The sequence below is a fragment of the Pseudomyrmex gracilis genome, unplaced genomic scaffold (genome assembly GCF_002006095.1).
Source record: "Pseudomyrmex gracilis isolate BER0280 unplaced genomic scaffold, ASM200609v1 scaffold_46, whole genome shotgun sequence".
In the NCBI taxonomy this organism is placed as follows: domain Eukaryota; kingdom Metazoa; phylum Arthropoda; class Insecta; order Hymenoptera; family Formicidae; genus Pseudomyrmex; species Pseudomyrmex gracilis.
The window spans coordinates 218,972-239,121 of record NW_018020630.1 but is presented as its reverse complement, the minus strand read 5'-3'; the positions used below and the strand labels follow the sequence as shown (position 1 = coordinate 239,121).

At 39.5% G+C, this 20,150-nt stretch overlaps 1 long non-coding RNA gene across 1 annotated transcript in view; it reads left to right on the top strand.

Moving 5' to 3' along the window:
- LOC109853328 overlaps positions 1-19,941 on the top strand; it is a 162,147-nt gene extending 142,206 nt beyond the window's left edge. The window contains exon 3 of the long non-coding RNA XR_002250102.1: positions 19,597-19,941. This is a non-coding gene — a long non-coding RNA (uncharacterized LOC109853328). The remainder of the gene's footprint in view (positions 1-19,596) is intronic.
- The last annotated feature ends 209 nt before the right edge of the window (positions 19,942-20,150 follow it).

Genomic DNA, 20,150 nt, shown 5'->3' with positions numbered 1-20,150 from the left:
GCGCACCAGCTACATCTATTCTTCACCACTCTCTCCGAGTAATATAATATTATCCGAGCATTGTACCTGACTAATTGTCCTAACGCTGCGCGGCCTGATTACACATTCGACTCGGCTATCCTGGACTTTGCAGAATTACAAAATGCATAACGCGCTTCAGAATTTCTCCGAGTATATTTCCCTAAAATAATGAGAGAAATCATCCAAAAATAATAATTTGTTAAAATATAGTGAAATATATATCGAGAAGAAAAGTATATATATTTGTTTACAATCAAGAAATTTAGATTGACATCAACACACTTCCACAGAATATTACGCACCTACTATTCGCGATTGATTGTCTAAAAAATCCTTTTTTTTTGTTTAAGTGATTTTGAAGAGTCTCACTTGCGTCGTTCGTAATTTATATTATTAATTATTTTGTGCTAAAAATTAATTATTATATTATCTATCCGTGTCACACACACTAGAAGAAAGAAAATTTTAAAATATTAAAATTTCGAAAAAAAATCATTGAACAATTAAATTTCAGCGCAAAAATAAAAAAAAAAACGATCAATAGCGTCGAGCAGGTTTCATTTCCATCGGCAAATATTTGGTCAAAACTAACGTCACTAGTACGGATCGATACAATGTTTCACTGCTATTTCGAAAAACTTGGAAAGAACTGTATCACCATGCAGCGACAATAACAGCGCCGTATGATTACTCTTTTTTTTTTTTTTTACTCTTTTTTTTATAGCATCGTATATCTAGTGGCAATAGAACGAATGTGACAGTAGAGCAATTTCGTTTCACAGTCAAACTCCAACTTCAAATTTGAATTTTTCAGAATGTTTGACAACTCTGACAATCGCTAATAGATATCGACCAACAAAGTGAAAATTGCTTTGAAGTTATCAACATCCTTTTTGGCTTTTATATTTAAAAAAAATTTAGATTATCATTTAATCATTTAATATATCAATTGATTGTAAAATTATTCGCGAACATCTTTTAAATTTAATTTATTAAAAATCTTAACATCAGTGTTTTTTATTCACATTACCCTCTTAATTTTTAAGTTCACGCATTACATTGATAATTCCAATTTGATATTGTGAAGTTGTTTTTAAAAACTTATACTCTTGTGGGAAATAATTGTATCTACACTAACAACTTGCAATATTGTGCGAATGATTCACAGACTGTTTACACAGTGTTATGCGTAAAAACTTCAGTCTGGACTTCATAGTGAAACAACCCCTGTGAATGATTTCAAGTAATAGCCGAGACAAGGGTCGAAGGGAGGGGTTACGCTCACACCCGATATCCTTCCTCTCTTTTTCTCTCTCTAGTATTCGCGCTCTTTTTCATCCTTTGTCCTACTCTCTCTCTCTCTCTCTCTCTCTCTCTCTCTCTCTCTCTCTCTCTCTCTTTCTTTTTCTCATTCACTCTCTATGGAGCAATTTATCTACATTATACCCTCAGTTGGTTTCACTGTATGTTTTGACAGGAACAGCATTATTAAATGCCCTGGTTATCTGATCCTCGACACCCCTAATATACATAATACGCCTTCTCCTTACGCGTGACCGGTTATTCCCCGTTGGCAATGCACCCCCAAAGCGCTCAAATGGTCAATCGAACATGACGATTCATCTCAGAAAAAAAGATAAAAAATTAGTTCTCTTGGAAAAAAAATTTTATTCGCAAAGAAGTATGTGGACTGTATATAAAAATTATTTTTCTCGCGACAGAGAGATACTTGATCGCAGTAATCACAATGTACAATTGAGATTTTTAGTACAACCGTATTTTTATAGATTAACAGTAAGCTGTTCTATCAGATGTGAGAAATTATCTTAAAACCGGATACATTTGTTTTAGTTTTTTTGTACATTGTAATTTGTAATTTGTAAATAATATACATTTTTATTCTGTGATGTGCGCGTAATACGGTACAAAAAGAGGGAGAGAAAGAAAGAGAGAGAGTTACACTTAAATTCTCTCGCAGCTGAGCTCGAACGCTTTGATGTAATGGCGTAGAAAAAAAAAGCAGTGCAGTTTATCACTCGAACGTGAGATATTCTACGTGACAACGCGATCTTGTCATAATATATCCTTAATACAACGTAATGATCTATTGTCGAAATGCAACGGGGATGTGCCATAATTCTCGACACGTTTTCCTGTCACGTGGATCGGCCATTTGATGCGTCCTGTTGCCATTCAATAGGATTACAAGCGTACATACATCTCTAATTTTTCTCATGCCCACTGTCACCCTGTTATCTGTGGATGATCCGGCTTTCAACGGAGCCGCAACATGTCGGCACGCCATAAAAATTGTGGGATTTTAGCTATTCCCATACTAAAATAAAATGATGGAGATAAGAGTTAACATGACTTAAATATACACACACGCAAAGTAAAATTATCATATGTTATCAACTGATATCACTAATATTATATTTTACTATTTGCAATATTTTAATTGTTTTATACATATTCGAATTTTGACCGTTACATTTTTATTATCTTAATTAAAGTGCGCAAGTGTATTGTGACAAAGTCGTTTGTGTATATGTTACGCTGTTTATAATAACGACTAAAGGAGAAGCGATTCGGAAGTCCAATCCCGTTCACTTTTGCGTGTAATAACAAGAGATGGGCACAATAATTGCGGTACAAGCACGTGCTCGCACCGAGTAGATCGAGAGTTTAATTCTGGGCGATATTATAATTAAGTGGTTCCAAACGTAATGGTTGGCGTCACGTCAAGCACTAAAACTGAGCTTGCTTCTCTCTCTCTCTCTCTCTCTCTCTCTCTCTCTCTCTCTCTCTCTCTTTCTCTCATCATACTGCTTAGTTCAAACAATCAGCGACCCGATGGTAACCGTCACGCGAACTCACCTTTTGCCTCGACCGTTCTAATATTCAAGTGGTTTTATATTAAAGTTTAAATGCTACGCTAAAAACAAATATTCTTATATTTTCAATTTGCTTACATGTAATAAATTAAACTCTCTGTATACAGAGACAATGTGATCTAAAAGTACAAAGAATTTTTTTTTTGCACGGTTCACGTTACAATATCTTAATTTTCTTGTCAATAAAAAATTTGCAGAAATTTTATAGAATAATATTTGTGTCTGAGAATTATTTTGCTGCGAATATCTTCAAGTGAAATAACATTTTCCGTTTTAAAATCATAATTAAAACCCCTATGAGCATCGAGTTTGTAACGATATAATATCCCGTATTGTGTCAGAATTATCGAGACAAAAACCCAAGCAATCTGAATCGCGGCCGCGATGTGTGTGCATTTAATCAATCAGCATTGACGATAACAAGGAACACGTCTTCTACCATGCAAATTAGCGCACGTCACTCTGGATCAGACTTAACACGCCGTTAAGTCAAGTACTTCACCGATCGCCGAACCGCAACCGGAAATTGGCCGCTTGGTTATCAAAGTTTGCGGTTTGCGTGTCTGCCGAGGTGAGCGGTAAATAGGCGAAAAGGGAGGAAGGTATAGACGGATGGGATGGGATATCCCCATTAATAAGCGAGCAAGAGATAGCTGACTCGTTGCATTAGGGTGCCGAAGGTAAATATTCATTTCACGATTGAACTGACGCCATCAAGCAGGTAACGTATATTTTTTCTTCTGTCACAGAGTATTACCGATTCAAGCTGCTGCGCTCTGGGGAATTGGTGAAAACGTTTGTTCGCCGCGTATAAATTGATTTTCAACATGATCATATATATTGTATTACTAGTTTTCTTCAAAAATAATATATAACAGATATAATAGACATTCTTGTCCGTTCAAAGTTACAAAAGTTAGATGCGCGTTAAAAGAAAACAACAAATTGTTTCGATCAATAAAATTGTGCGTTCCATATAATACATATATTGAACAGATGCTGCGCAGAGAAGAAATGCGCATTATATTTCGAACAAACAAATAAACATAATCCCAATTTGAATTTGCGCTTAAGCGACGTGGGCGATTGTTCGTCCAACGGCAGCGCACAAATGTCGGAATCAACACATCGACCGCGATGTGGATGTCGTTGCGAGTTGAATAATAAATTGCGCCGTTAATTGAAACAATTAATTAATAATTCATGATAGGCAAGGAGAATTTACCAGGCGGCTGGTGAGCGAGCGAGCGGATCGACAGTGGGGTGTCTGGTTGGGGCGGGGGGAAAGGGTGCAGTGTGAGAGGCGACCGTCGCGGAAGCTTGTAATTTGCGTCAGGACTAATGCGCAAAAGCGAGACGGCAAAGAAAATTGCGGGCGCAAGAGAGAAACAGAGAGACAAATGTACATATATATGTCTACCATCCTGAATATAATTTACTTGAACAAACTAAAATCCCCATCGAGCGCACCACTTCGTCACGCCTTCCGTCGTCGTAGCGCGGCATCCTTTTCGAGGACCTGTCGCGTCTCGTCGCCTCAGTAACCCTCGACGTTTCTCTCGTTCCTACGAAAACCGCCCCGGTCGGTTCCCCGCTCAACCCCATCGCGTTCCGCGATTCGCCCGATTCGCTCCTTTACGAATACTTTATAAGCCAGAAGACGCGGCTTGATGCCACCAAAACTTTATTCTCTCTATTTATGTTTACTTGCACCAGAAAACGCGGGCTTCGCAAGCTTTCTTGCTTTTCAAATCAATTTCGTACTAAACGGATTATAGCGCTGACGTAAAAAAATATATAAGGACTCCATCCCGGCGCTATAAACACGAATTATAGAAGATCGCTTCCGAGACTCGCGTCTTTTTGTGAAAACAATACTAATCGAAATTGTACAATTGTCATTAACAGAAAAAAAAAAAAAATTAAAATTTACTATTAAATAAAACAAACCGTTCGCGTAAAATAATACAAAAAAATCTTATCGTCAACGTGGACGAAAACACGTGTCGATCAGCGAGAGAGATTCTAATCAGATCGACTTCGAGCCAGCTCAATCGGCCTCTTCAGCAGGATGCGGTTCAATCCCTGTGTGCGAACGATAAAAATCCAAAAGGATAGAAAGCTGCAGGTTCATTTCATAGGAAAGAGAGCAGGAAACGCGTGGGGCGTGGAAAGAGGAAATGGGTACAATCAGTAGGAACGACGAGGAGGGATGGTGGGTGGCGTGCGGAACGGAGAGAGGGATTGAACCGCCGTTCATAAATCTCGATAGATTACTAAATCCCGGGTTTGATGAAACTCCGAGAGCCGGGGAGCGTACATATACGTATGTCATCGCGTAGCAGTTACGCGACACGCACGCACGTAAGCCGGTGTTGGTATCGTGCTAGCTCATCGGGAGCCGGGCGCTGATAACATTATCATAAAACGGCAATATCGCGCGGATATTGACTCGACAGAGAAGAGCGTTGCTACGCCGCTCAGCTGCTTACCATCGAGCTAAGCTTAAGAACGTAATCTAGAACATGGCTTCACGGCTTACAACTTTTTCATAGTTGCCAATAGTCGAGCGCGGCAAATCAAAGTGTTAGAAATTATTTGGATTTTCGATATGTATAAATTATACATTTCTCCGATAAAACGTACTTTGTTATAATGCAACGTGCAATTCGCAATCGTAATTGTGAAAACAATTTTACAATTTTACGTAACTCGAAAAAACGATAAAAACAAAATGTTATATTAAATATTATGTATTTCAACTGGTTTTCTTAAAGTTTTAATAAAAGACAAAAGCTACTTTAAAATTAGGCTTGAAAAATCTGAAAAACTGCTTGCATATAAATTTTTGGAATCTTTCGCGATGCATGACACACACGCGCATATAAGTTCTCACCACTTAATCAAAAATCATTATGATGATAATATAAGACACTGTGAAAGCGGATTATAATAAAGAATTAAGTGCAATTAATTAATAATCTACATAAAAATATTTCACAAATGTTCATCTCCCTATTTCTTTCTATCTTTCCCTTTCTTGCTTTTTGCTTCTCTGGCAGTCTCAGCCCGCCAATAATGTCTAATATAGCAGAAGGCCTAGATGATGAGACTTCGTCCCGCCTCAGTTCAGTTCAGTTCAGGTATTAGATTATGAATATTCATGGCGGTGTGTCTGCGCGGTGCTTCATTACACCTTCCCTCCGCGTTTCCGCCGCCTGCTCCGGCCTCCGCCTCGGGTTCTCCATCTCTTCTTCTTCTCCACCCTCGCCTTCTGATCCGGTAGCAGGCGCGTCAATCAATATGCAACACCACATCGCGCTTTGCTTATCTTCCTCAGTTCCCTAACCTCGGAGCGAATATATGCGCCGGCTCATCCGTGCGAATATCTTTCCCGATTCATGCCGCGTCTCGCGATGGCAATGATCCGCGGACGGATCGATGGGACGAATCGGGCGATGAGCCGATCAGAAGCGATTAAAACCGTCTCTTTCCTTCTCTCTCTTTCTCTCTCTTTCTCTCTCTCTCTCTCTCTCCTTTCTCTCCCACTCTTTCACTTACACGCACATGCACACACTTTCTCTCTGCCTTGATATTAGACTGATAGGCGAAATCGACTGGTTGGTTAAATACGTTGACAAGTCCATTAGCGGGGACGGCGATGGAGCAAATTCAGTGTACGGCGAACAATCACATCTCTGAAATATACAACTTTGAGATTCGCTAATTTTCTGAAAATTTTATGAGATCGATCAAGAACAACGTCGCGCTTGAAAGCGGAATTTTTTTCAAACTTTAACGCGACACAAGCTTGAAACGAGTATTTTTAATGAACACAACTCGAGAGAAATGTGCGCGACATGACAGCTTATATTGGATCCAACATTAATCGCGTTCCCATATATATAAAACACTCGTGAAACGCGATGCTTTAAATAAAATGTCGGCCAAGTTATTGCAAACATTTGATTTGTTACTTTATTTAGTTATTAAAAGAAAGAGTATATTATTATTTAATTTTTTTATATATTCTTTTATATATTTATCTTGGAGATACATATGTATATATAGGCATTGGAAATATATCATTAAATGTATTATGTTAATAGTTACGAAGTTAGGATATTCTATATACGTCGCTAATAAAAATCCGTTAAAATATTTCTATTGCAGGATTTGAACAAATAATTTATTTTACAATGCGCATGCATATTAAAAATAAATAGTATCTATTTAACTAGAAAATCAAATCATTGAAAGGTCATAGGTTTTTGTTAAACTGACACAACACCTAATAATAATTTAATTTTGATGTGTGTTTGTTAATTTAAAAAAATACACCTTTTTAATTTAAAACAAATTACAAATCTTTCAAATTTGCTATATTTGCTATATTTAATAATTTGAGAAACACTGTAAATATAAAACATATAATTTAACTCGTATACTGATTACAAGTATTTGTTTCGATGATATCATTGATATAAAATGTTATACATATTTAAGAGCAGGAGTAGCGACGAGGCTGTTAGTGCCAGCGCATATCAACCGCGATCACTGGCGCGCGCGCGCGCGCGTGTTCTCAGTCGCCAGACGCGTTCTATTAGTCACTTGGCCGGCGATCGGGCACGATTTGACGCCCCAACATCGATGGAATTAATAAAGCGCGGCCAAGCAATCTGCTCGTACACACCAAGCGACCAGGGTGTCGGAGTTACCAGCGGCGCGTTGACGGCGGCAATATAGAAAAGCGGGGAGTACCGGACCCCGAGAATATCAAGGCGATAGAATCCCCTGCGGCGACGATGACTACAGACTACGACTCGGTCGGAAGCTGCATGATTTGATTAGCCTCAGATTGACCCTACGGGCCATCCCCGTTACACTCTCGCTTTCTATATGTGCAGCGCCATGCGGGGCCCTAATCACTCACGAGACGGTCCTTTTTACCCGATCTATCTCCCGCGTCCCCCCCCCATTCCTTGTACGCGCTCTTTTATGCTGCGCAACCAACACCCGCCGCGCGTAGCGGCGCGGGTAGCGCCGGCGACGGCACCCTTCTCTCTTCCGCAGCACCCTCGGCCCTCCGCACCATTAGTCTTACGCCGGGCACTTTATGTCGGGAAATTTGCAATCTTTCCATTTAATATATCGACGGTGCGCAGTGGCGGGGGGCATACGATTTGAATACATTAGCTCGACAGGAAGGCGCTTCTCGCTTCTGTCTCCTCGGCACGAATACCATGCTCAATATACGTCAGGACGGCAAAATACTGAGCCCGCCATATCATGTAAGAAATTGTCAAGATATCCGTTGTATTTTTGTAAGATCAACGATGTCGAATATCTGAAATAAGTTCAGGTTTTCTCTAAAAGAGGAAACCTAAGTTTTAATATCAACGGCTGCAATCGCACAGTTTTAATTTGCTGAGATTAAAACATATGATACAAAAAATTGAAAAAAAAAACAATTTTAAATTATTATAAAAAGTTAAAGTTATCACATTAACTGACACACAGCAGTTTTTATTTTAACAGTTCTTTATAGATTATAAGAATCTGCGATTTTTCTTATTATTTTCTCGAATGAAAAAAATACATTGTTGAAAATTGAAGGGACACGTTTGCGCACACGAAGGTAAATATTGTTTTGTTTGCACTATGTTCATTTATAGAAGAGAAGACTGACAGAGTTTAAGCGATAGACGAATCATTCATTCCAAGAAGAAGATGGCTGTCTCGAACAAGTATAAGAAAAAGATCGTCGCGCCGAAGGCATAAGATTTGTTGCCATAAAGAAAATTGCTTGGCGCTAATGAAGAAACATTACCTCGGCAATATTGCGTCCTTATTCACTACACTGTCTTGCATTTATGGATGAGGAGATAAAAAGGATCGATCGATCCGAACACAAATGGGTTAACGCGCGCGCACCGACGTTAAAGATTAACATATTAAAACTCTTAAAATTATTCTTAAACAGTATCATTTATAAATTGTGTGTATATGTTATGTATATGTTAAATTGTTTCAAATGATATTATATAAAATAAAGTGAATATATACATGTGTGTGTGTGTGTGAGTATAATTCTTTTCTAGAATACATACAAAATATTTCGTATTTCTTTTCACGCAACCTAAACAATATTTATGCCGTGTGTAAAAATACTTGAGAAATAGAAAAAGAGAAAGAGGGAATAAACTGTTTTTCTATTATACTTTAATTTTCGAAAAAAAATGACATTTAAAAATGAACAAGAAAATTGTGTGTCTATATTTCTGCAATAACATGCGACATTAGCTTTCTCAGTTTTTGTTCATCTTTTTATTCACGTTAGACTCGCCGCTTTTTTTCTCTCTTCCTTCTTTTTTCTTATTATTAAATTTATAATATTGATTTCTGATAAGAGAAGAATTAAGTTCATTAATTTTAGAATTCAATTTTTAAACATCGGATCTCAACAAAAAACAAAATGGTAAATAGCAATCTATAGCAGAAGTCGGTAATGTCAATAAAAGTTGTTTACGCGTTTCAAACATCTCAATTGTTTTACATTATATATATATATACTCGTAACTTAACGTTCTCGTCAAGTTGATGGAATTATTCAGCGTACTTGTGCTTCTTCTCTTGCATTTATTATAATACCCATCCGATATTTGTCACGCTTTCAATAAATCGATCGGCATTTCTTCTCCCGCGCGATCGGGACCGACAAAGAGATATAGTTAGTAACACGACGATGATTTGTGAAACCGTTCGGTCAGCAAGTATGCTAGAATGTATATATATGGCTTCGCGCAAGCGCAACCCCTTTTTCAGGCGACCGACCCCATGTATTGACGCGGTGGTCACTAGCAGAACTAGAGAACCCTCACTGACCAGCACCCCTCTATTCCGTTCAGGCGTCCATGGAGAAGGCTGTATGTCTTACGGAATGCCTATGATGCTTTCTCGCAGCCCCTCCAAATCCTCCTCCGACTCTCGCACCCCCCTTTCCGCCTCCCGTTCTCGTTCACCTCTCACCGCACCACCCTGTGCATCCTCAACTTCCAAGCACTCTCCAGCACCCCCGATTCCTCGAGTCTTTCTCTCTGTCTCTGTTTCTCTCTGGTTCCGACCCCCATCTCTTCTGACGGCCACACGCTCGTGACAAGTGCGAGGCGACCATCCAATAACCCGCACCGGCCACTGGCCTCCTCCTCGGACTCCCATCTTCCATGGCGCCATAACCAGCCGAGTTATTGAGAACGCGGAGGAATTAAGAAACTAAACAAGAGAGAATGCGCACGTTCGTCCGCCTCTTCTCTCCTCATTCCTTATATATTCTCTCTCTCTCTCTCTCTTTATTCGACAAATAATTGATTACGTATAAAATTGTAAATATTTTGTATAGTTTTCTTTTGTTTTCGTTTTTTTTTTTTTGTCGTATTTCAGAATTGATTCATTGTGTAAGTTTTCTAAGGAGAAGAAATAATGACAACATTTGAATATCACAAATAATTTTTTGTTTTTGTTTTGCGTCAAAAACGTGTCGTTATTAAAATAAAATTATTTCTCTCAAAAGTAAAGATTTCGCGAATGGACCACCATTGTAATCGATAGAACGTACACGTCAGTAAAACCAAATACGCGCGCACAATTATTAGAACATTCCAACTTTTATTGTATTATCATCGTCATATATCAGTCCCTCCCGGTAATTTGTAAATTACAAACAAGATGAGATTTCTCATTGGATTTACATGCTGATTGTACAATAGTTGATCGAAAGTCGAAATTCTTCGAATGCAACAATGCGCGTAGCAATATTAATTTTTGCGAAATTAATTTTTTTCTCACTGCGTTCAAAGACATATATAAATTGCATTTTGTGAGTTAAGAAAAACAAACAATGAGTTTGCAGTTTTCAAGAATCGAGCCGCTTTTATCAAGCAGGATCCATTGTAGGCGATCATACATGAAGAACAATCAATCCTACACAATGTACGCCTCGAAATAACAGGTGCTCGAGCGGCGTACAGTGTTCATCCCGTATTCAGACGAATGGATGAACATGCGTGTGCTGACGGTTATAGTCCGAAACGCAGGAGATGAGGCACATTTATATGGACACGCACACGCGCAAGCAAGTCCAGTAGTCGGTCCAGTGGCCGTAGCTGCGGCCGGCAGCTGCGGGGGTGGCAATCGGGGCTTTCCCCCCTCGGCCGTAGGAGGGTGGCGAGGCGTTGATCAATACGTGAAGATAGAATCCGATGCTACCCATCCAGCCATTCCGCCTCTCCCCTCCTGTCCCCCCTCCCTCTTTGTCCCCTTGGTTCCTCTCCACTATACGCCAGCTCGACAACGCTACAACCGCCGCTGCCCGGTCCGGCTGAGGGTATCGCGGCTCAATCGACTGATTTGTCACCCACGCATCATTTTCTTCCAAGGAGGATGGGGATTTCTAGAAGCTTAACACAAAGAGAGAGAGAGAGAGAAAGAGCGTCAGAAATTTCGTCGCGTTTCCATTAATGATAAATGTTTAATCTTGTCTCAGCATGTATAATTTTGTGCTAGCTCATTATATAAATTTATATTAGTTACTAGAGTTGATATACATATATATATAATATGTATCTGCACATTATATTTATAACATGTTTTATCTGTCATATTGTTTTATGAGTGGTTAAAACTCGATCAGATATGTGTGCAATTATTATATAATACATATGACAGGGGTCACACGTCGGATTACAGTTCGATAATGCGAAAACACAGAGCAGGTTTTATTATAATTTGACAAAAGGGACTGGTGTTAAAATATCTCTTTTTTTTAGTTATTTACTTTGAGTATATGCACGCAGATACAAAATTGATTTCGCGCTGTATATACGATTTAGTTTTAATCGGCACATCTTTCGGCCACAAAGTTTTCGGAACAGCTCGGAATACAAAAAAAAAAAAACGTTAAAATTACTAATAGGATATTAGCATAGAGAAAATAACAGGTAATTTAACACACGAAGGATTAGCGCGATAAGAGGGTCTAGAAATTTTGCAGAGGCGGGCAGAGGGAAAATGCCAGTCCGGTAACGGGGCTCGCACTGAAAGGAAAGTTAAATCCCTTTACAGTTTATACGACGAACGCTGCTGTTCCCAACTTAGCTGGTTTAGGGTCATAAACCTTGCCCGAGCATGCAGAGGAAAGCGCATTTATAACTAACGTAACTCGTATCCCGCTTAGCTAAATAATTAAAAGATACGGGAGAAGACTTGCGCGTTCCACCCCTGTGCCGCCGCGAACATTACCATCATTACCACCGAGTTTCATCTCCCTTTTCAACTATAAGCTGTGTGTTATGTATCCGTATTACATTGCTGCTTATTTTCCCTGTATTTTTCATTATATTTATGAACAAAATTAATATCTTTATAATTGTATTCTTATTTTAAAATACCAAATTGTAACACACACACCATCTTTTTATTGGAAAAAGAAACGTGGTGAAACCTTTTTTTTAAAAAAAAAAAAAAGAACATTTTCTTCCAACAACGTGAAATTTTCGGTCAATGAAAGCCATATACGCTGAATGCGCTGTCGCGTATTTTGTACATATAACATTTTCTTTTTTTCGGAGTAACGAAAAAAACAAAATGAGTTAAATTTACTTATTTTTTTAAAATAGTTTTTTGTTATTTCTTACTATCGAGTATAATATATATCTTGTAAGTAGGATCTTGTGTTGTGACATTCGAAAATATATCGTAAACGAATTTTGTCGCACGGATAATTTTTATATAGCGAATCCGCGTATATGTAATCACCTTTTGTTTTTTTCACGGTCGAATCGTGTTATTTGTTTGACGAATCACGGGTGAGAAAGAAGAGGAACAAGCGGAACGTGTGTCATGCAGATTAGACAAACGAATATCCACGGATGATAAGGGAGCGGTCATAGAACTGTTGATGAGAATCGGTTTAGCGTGGTGCGGTGTAAGAGGCAGGGAGCAACGTTAGCTTTATGTTAATCTCGGCTAGTGGCGCTGTGGCTGACAACGATGCTGTCGCTGTTAATATCGCCGGGTGACGTAGTAGTAACTAGTTGCCGGTATACCTGCCGGCCAAACTGTACTGCGACGACATAGTCTGGGAGCGTACATATGTGTGCAGAGAGTATGCAGCCGCGCGCGCGGTACGTACTCTCTCTCCTATGGTGTACGCTTCGGGGGTGGTATCGCACGATATGGTGTGGCTGTACCACCGAGCGGGTGGCGACAGGGGTGGCAATCAATATGGGCCTCAACGCAAACACGGCGCCGCTGTTGTACTAACATCAAATAGGCGGATAGCGACCGGTCGCTCGCCTCGTGTGCATTGTCTACTCTACTGCTCTGTATAAACCGACTGCTTTTCGATATTTTTCGCCCGGTTGATCGCGTCGGATTAACCGTCGTCGATCGAGCCGACCCCAATAGCCGATGTGGTGTCTTCGCGCGAAGACGTTATTAGAAAAATAAATCACTTTACATTAAAATGTAATTACCAACAAAATAAAACCCAATGAGTTTTTTCTTCCGTCAAATCTGTTTTTCTCCCCTAAAATTAACACGTTGAAGTTAAAGAGAAAACAAATCTGTACAAATTGTTTATTTACACGCACACATTACTTGCAATTGATTTCTTTTAGTGCGTCATTGTGTTTACGTATGACGATATAACAATAGCAAAGAATGTTATTTTTGCGCGAGCGCAAAATAAAAAAAAAATAAATTAACATCTCTCGATATAATGTTTGTACGTTTGTCTTCTGCTCGCGTGTTTATTTGTTACCTAAATAAATTTTACAGCATCGAAACTACGCAACTAGAATATTTAATCGTTTGCGACACATAAAAAACGCTTTTACCTTATATAAACGAAAGTAATCTGTGTGTCGTAGATATATTTACGCTTTTTTGGAAGAGAGGTAGGAGAAAAAAGAAAATAACAAGAGCGGCAGTGAAATTCTGGAGAGCATCGCACAATAAATTCGAGGATTGCTGAGAACACAAGGAAGCTACAAAATTCCGACTTGCGGAATTTTCTTCGGCGAAGTAAAATCACGCGGGTCGCCGCGAGTCGCCGCCGCTAACTCTCCTCTTCTCCCTCGGCAAGCAAAAATTCGATGGTGGGAACAATAGCGAGAAATAAATTATGCGAGATTACAAAGAAGGCAGCACGGGTCGAGGGGACACTTTATATTATCCGGGGACAGCGGTAGGCATAATTGCCACCCGGACCACCTCGCCCCTTGAACTCCTCTCTCAGCCGATTTCTTCCGGCGCCGCCATCCTCTTTTACCTCGTGTTCCTCGATAACGCTCCCCCGGAAAAATAAAGGAAGACGAAAAAGTCCCTCGTTATGAGATGCGAGCTGGTTTCTTGCCCAGCTGTTTTCCGCCCCGCACCATCATCCTTTAGTAAGATTTCCCCAACGTAAACATCCCGACTCAGGTTCCAGCACGCCACTCCACTCACCTCGCTCCATTCCACTCGATTCAGTCTACTATCCGCACTCCTTCGATCCCACGGAATAGGCTTCTTCGCGTACTTCGCGTGTCCGTCAACGAGTACGCAAACTTCTGACGCGTACTTATCTACGACAATCAATAACAATTCTACACTCTCGCGTTTTTTCATCACAAGCTGTAAACAGTTTTTAAATCGGTATTTAATGTATACATTTTTTTTAAATAAATAGATAAAACGTTGTAAATAGTTCGTTTTCTCTTCGTTCAAGTGGTGCAAAAGTTTTTAGCAATTAAAATAATTTTTCGACATTTTTCCGGCGCCAAGAAGGATTCTTCCTTAATCCGGCGTCAAGATGTTAATTTCATATATCACAAGTTTTTCCAAATTGTAAGCAGGATTTTTACTTGTGATTAAGCGCATGTCTGTACAGATTTGCAATTTCTAATTTTGTAACAAATATCAAGACGCGATTACATATATTCAATCTAATTTCTCGTCTTCGATAAAGGAAGAAAACATAAAACTCAGCTATTTTATGTATGCGAAATATTAAAGCCGGTTGTTGCGATGAAGATAGTTTTCTTAGAAGGAGAAGCTTGAGGGTGATGGAAACGCGAGATGTTAATGAGGTTGGAGGGTTAGCATTCCTAGCGGCCTCCAAGACTTCCAAAGATTTCTCTCTGGTGATGTCAAGATTCTGATCCTCCACGAGTCTTAGTTCAATCTCGACGCACATGCCTACCTGGAGATCGAATTTTGTTTTTGCTCTCTCTTAAACGTAAATAATTTTCAATATGACATTATAATAATTGTTTTTCTACGTTTTTTTTTAATATATCTGGAATTCTTATGTTTATTTGAAAAACAGTTATTTAAAAAAAATAGAGTAAAAATAAAAGAAAAAACAAGTTTGTAAAGCATCATAAAGTTACTCTGCCGACCATTTTCCCGGCTCGGAATCGCGTATCTTCATTTTTTCGCTTTTTTTCCAGGCACAATGATGGGTGGTGACTACCCTTCGTGCGCTCTTAAATTATTGTTGTTCGGGGTGGAGCATAGCGAGGGCGTATCGTTCCACAGATATGATAACCCCAGGCTATGGATTGGTTTGATCCAACGGACCAATACCATCCCTCCGAGATGTCTCACATTCATAACCGAATATATAAATATGTAAAGCACCGCCTCCAAAATTATTCTCTCTACACGTCACACAACGCAAAATTTTGTCTCATACTAGCTTGATACTTGTTTTTGTTCCAACTTAAGAAAGTATATATTTTATTTGTTTATTACAATAATTTAGAAGTGTGGTTTTACAATAAATATTAGCACAAGAGAAACAAGTTTGTTTACAAATAACCGCACAATAACTTTACAAGTTGCAATTTGTTTAGAAGATTAGTAACGGATTAATGTTAATGGATTAATGTAATGGATTAATGTTACAGCGATGGAAAAAGAAGGATAGTAGTTTAAACATGAGTTTGCGATAAAAGTGACAATCTCATTTAATTTCGTATTTTCAGCGAAATTTCATTTTCCGCAACAAAAAAAAGAAGAAACCACGCCTAATCGTGATTGGTGTAGGATTCCTCGTATTATAATTTTCTGAGAGTTCAAGAAGATTGCGAACGTCAGGTACAGCGAGACGCTTAAGACGTTTGAGCAGCAATGAGGGGGCGAATTGCGGTGAAAACGTTAGGTCGAAGTAAAGGGGGTATTCGAGGGGAAGAAGAGAACGAGAGCAGCGCGGGGGGAGGGTTAAACCAAGAGATAGAGGGTTGCTGTCACAGCCACGCCAACCGTTACTTCTGCTCCGGTAAATTCTGCACTCGCTAGAACATCGGATGATGTTCCGCCTGTTCGTCTGGCTGCGATCGGTTTTCTGATGCTTCAGCGAACGCTTTATCACGCGTTTTCTCTGCATTGTCGCGAAGTCACTGCATAAAAACCGCTTTTCATAAGCGACGATATTTAAAGAAACTGTCATCTAAAGTAACACAAACTGTGTTCGAAATATATAAATATCTATAAATCGCACTGTGGAAAAGAAAAATCCATTGTGCACACAACATATAGCAATTGTAATTTGTAACGATTTTTGACGCCTGACAATTTTTTACGACTGCATTTTTCTCTGATACACGCATTTTAATATTTTGACAGCAATACTACTTTTTAATAGAACAATGTAGAAAGTAAACAAAAATATAAATAAATGCACAAGACAAAGCTTACGTGTGTTTTTATCAAAATAAGACATTTTAGTATAAAATTTTCTATAATCTCGTGTAATATTGATAAAATATAGAATATTTTACTTTAATATTTTTTTACTATTTTTTTCACTTTTTTATACGAGATAAAAAAGAGAACGCGTGTAAGAGCAATTAAGTAGAAATCTCGATTGCGCGCAACGAACTTTTTCGAAAGTAAAACCATCCGACGCGAAAGAAGAGAGAAGCGACGAGGATAACGCGGAAATTGCGATGCGATCTGTTTCAACGGTGAATATCGGCCCCACATCATCGCCCACGAGAACGCTCAGTATCCCGCGTGGAATATCGCCCGTTTAAAAAGGGAAGCGCGCTACTGAGCGCAAGAGAGCTTTTCCCTCCTCCCCATACGACGCATCAATTTATACGTAACGTTGAGAAATCAAGCGAAGGAAACCACCCCAAGCGTGCGCGCGCGCGCGCGCGCGTGCACGCTTGTGCTGCGCGCCGCATCGCATTCTCGGTAAGCGGCCCCGTTTATGCGCCGATGGGGATGAAACCAAGGGGTGGAAGCTTTGTTTTATACTTATACGAGAGTTCCAGCTCGTGATGTATTCCGAAAAGAAGCATATAAGTGTGTCACGTATACACAAGAACGAAGAAGAAGAAAAATATAGGCTCGTCGATGGGAAAACGGCAAGGCGATGGTTGGAAAACAAACCAAAAAGTAATAAAAGCGAGTGAATATCAAATCGCGATTGCTATTTTTTACTCTTGCGATCCGCTCAGACTTCGTCCCCTTTACAAGTTCGGCAATGATTTTAATTGAAACTAAGTTGAATACGTTTGAAGCGAAAAAAACACGGTGATAAAAAAAAGAAAATTACGAGTATGGTTATTTAAATATTTTCTGTATATGTTGACTGGAAATTGCATACAGAATATGAATATATATATATATATATATATATATATATATATAATTCTTCCTTTTTTTCTCTCTGTTTTCACATAAATTTTTCTTTCAACATGTTGTGCTAAAAAAGAATCTTGAATTAACGTATTTGTGTTATCGTGTATTAGAAATAAAGAGAAAAAGGAAGAAAGAAAGAGAGAAATTTCTTCTGTAAAACGCTGTCTCAGTGGCGCGAAAATAATCTGGTCGATAAGAGTCGCTCGCGGTGTCGCTCGGCAAATATTTCGATAAATCAGTGCGATTGCGACGAAAAGTGGCGCGGCGTAGCAGTAAGGTATACAACACATATCTTAACGTCGTATAAATCTCCCACTGGAAAATTACACCAGTGTTAGCTAGACGAAGAGATCGCAAAAGAAAGGATGAGAAGGAAAGTTTGCATTGAAGGTGAGCGAGTGTAGCAAGGGTAGGGAGAAAGATAGAAAGCGAGATTCTCCCCTCGATCGGTAAAGGTGAGACGGCTTGGTGAGTAGAGGGCGAAGCAAGGCTCGAAAGTCCTGGGTTGTGGGGTAAAGCGTATACTAACCCCTCTCCTTTTGCCATCGCCCGCCTCCCCCCGCTACTGCCGCTGCTTTCTCCTCTACCAACATCGCCGTCACCATCACCACCGGCACTATCCAAAATCCAGTAGTAGTAGCAATAACAGCGACAGCAGCACCGCCGGCAACGGCGGCGGCAACAGAACGCAGTAGTAACAACGACGGCGGCGGTGGCGGTGGTAATAGCAGTAGCAGCAGCAGCACCAGCAGCAGCAGCACCAGCAGCAGCAGAAGCAGCAGCAGCAGCTTTCCCCACTTCAGAAGAAAAGCACTTTCATAAATCTGCCAGCAGATATATGTGCGCACAATTTCCGAGATCCGGCCATTAAAGAGCCGCTCCTCGGCTATACCTCCCCCACTTCGCGTCTGCTTCTGCCTCTTCTATCGCCCTGAACCAACCGGTCCATCCTCCTCCTCCGCCACCCCTGTAACCCACCCCCGCCGAAGCGGCGTGGATATAATGCGGCTGGGAGCCTGAAAGTAATTCTCTCCGTGGTTATATCTTGATCTCATCCCCACTCTGTCTCACCTCTCCCTGCCGCCTCCTCCTCCTCCTCCTCCTTTTCGAGCAGCTACTCTCAGAGAGAAACCCTCGAAACCATTGCTATGAAGAATAAACGGCTAAGCAATGCCAGCGAGCTCGCGATCACCCTCTCCCCTCCTCTTCCGCCCGCTATTCTGCTCCTTTCCACCTGAACTTTCCCGGCTCACCCCGAGACGAAAACTCAACGCGTTTAGATAACGTACTGAAATGCCTCACGGCACACTCCTCCGCTTACCACCCTCTTCCTACCTTCGTTTCCACTTCTGTGCGCCACGTGGAATTCACCCTTTTCTCAACGTTCACACAACGCGGCGAGGAGGGAACGGGGTGGCGGTGCGCGCGGGATGAGTATGCCCCGGATATCCTGCGGCGCGGAGTAACACGCTGTAAACAGTTTATTTCTAAATCGGCGAGTTTGCTGTATATTTTCAGATAGGGGCTGACTAACGCCCCCTGGTAAGCGTCGACCGTTTTTAAAGATTTATCTTGGCGTAATACGCCGACACGAGGGGCTGCGCCGTTGCAGCCATAAGCTGCGGCTTTGAAAACGCTTTTTCACAAACTTTTCAGAAGCTATATTGTACATAACTTTATAAGTCGCTTCAAAAGTCTTGCTGAAAAAAAAAAAGATGTAACAGCACAACAAAATATTATCACGATATCTTTTCTTTTAATGTGAGTCTGATAGTTTTTTGTTTGTTATTTTTCAAACTTAATACAAAAATGTTCATATAAAAGTTTATTTAAAAGTAATTTTTCTTTCTCTTATATATATAAGTATAATTTTCTCTGAGATCTTGTATAAAGTTTTGATTTTATAATATTGTACATTTAATAATGCGCATTTGTAGAAATAATGATGTTATTCAAAATCACTAATAGAACTCGCTTTGTCTTTGTCCAGGGGATGGAACGAAGAAATTTCTCCCGCAAGAAGAAATAGATGACTGACTCCAACTATGGCGTATTATACAGATTAATTACCTATCTCGTGTCTGGAAGGGAGGAGAAAGGGGACATTATTTATCTCTCGGAATCCCTCCCTATTCCTAGGAAGTAACTCTGACAATCGGCTAAAAAAAAAACATCCCTCTGTATCTAACATTGTATATCGTAAATACTTTCGAGTGTTGTTTCGTTCTGAGTTAGTACAAATTAAGAATTATGTAAATGAAATAAGAGATCGCGAAATTTGCTTATAATTATAAATCGTGCTGTGGCACAATTTTATATCACTATATGTCTTCTATCTCAGATATCGCGTTAATTTCGGTATAGTATACACTGAAAAAAAAATTGTTTTAAATCGAATAAATATAAATTCTCTTTAAATATTTGTTTTTTTTATTGAAGAAATTGTTTATTTATTCATTTATTAGTATCGTTGTTTTAATTTAATTTTTTTGTACATATTCTTAATTAAATTCAAATAAAATTATTATATCATTTTACAATTAA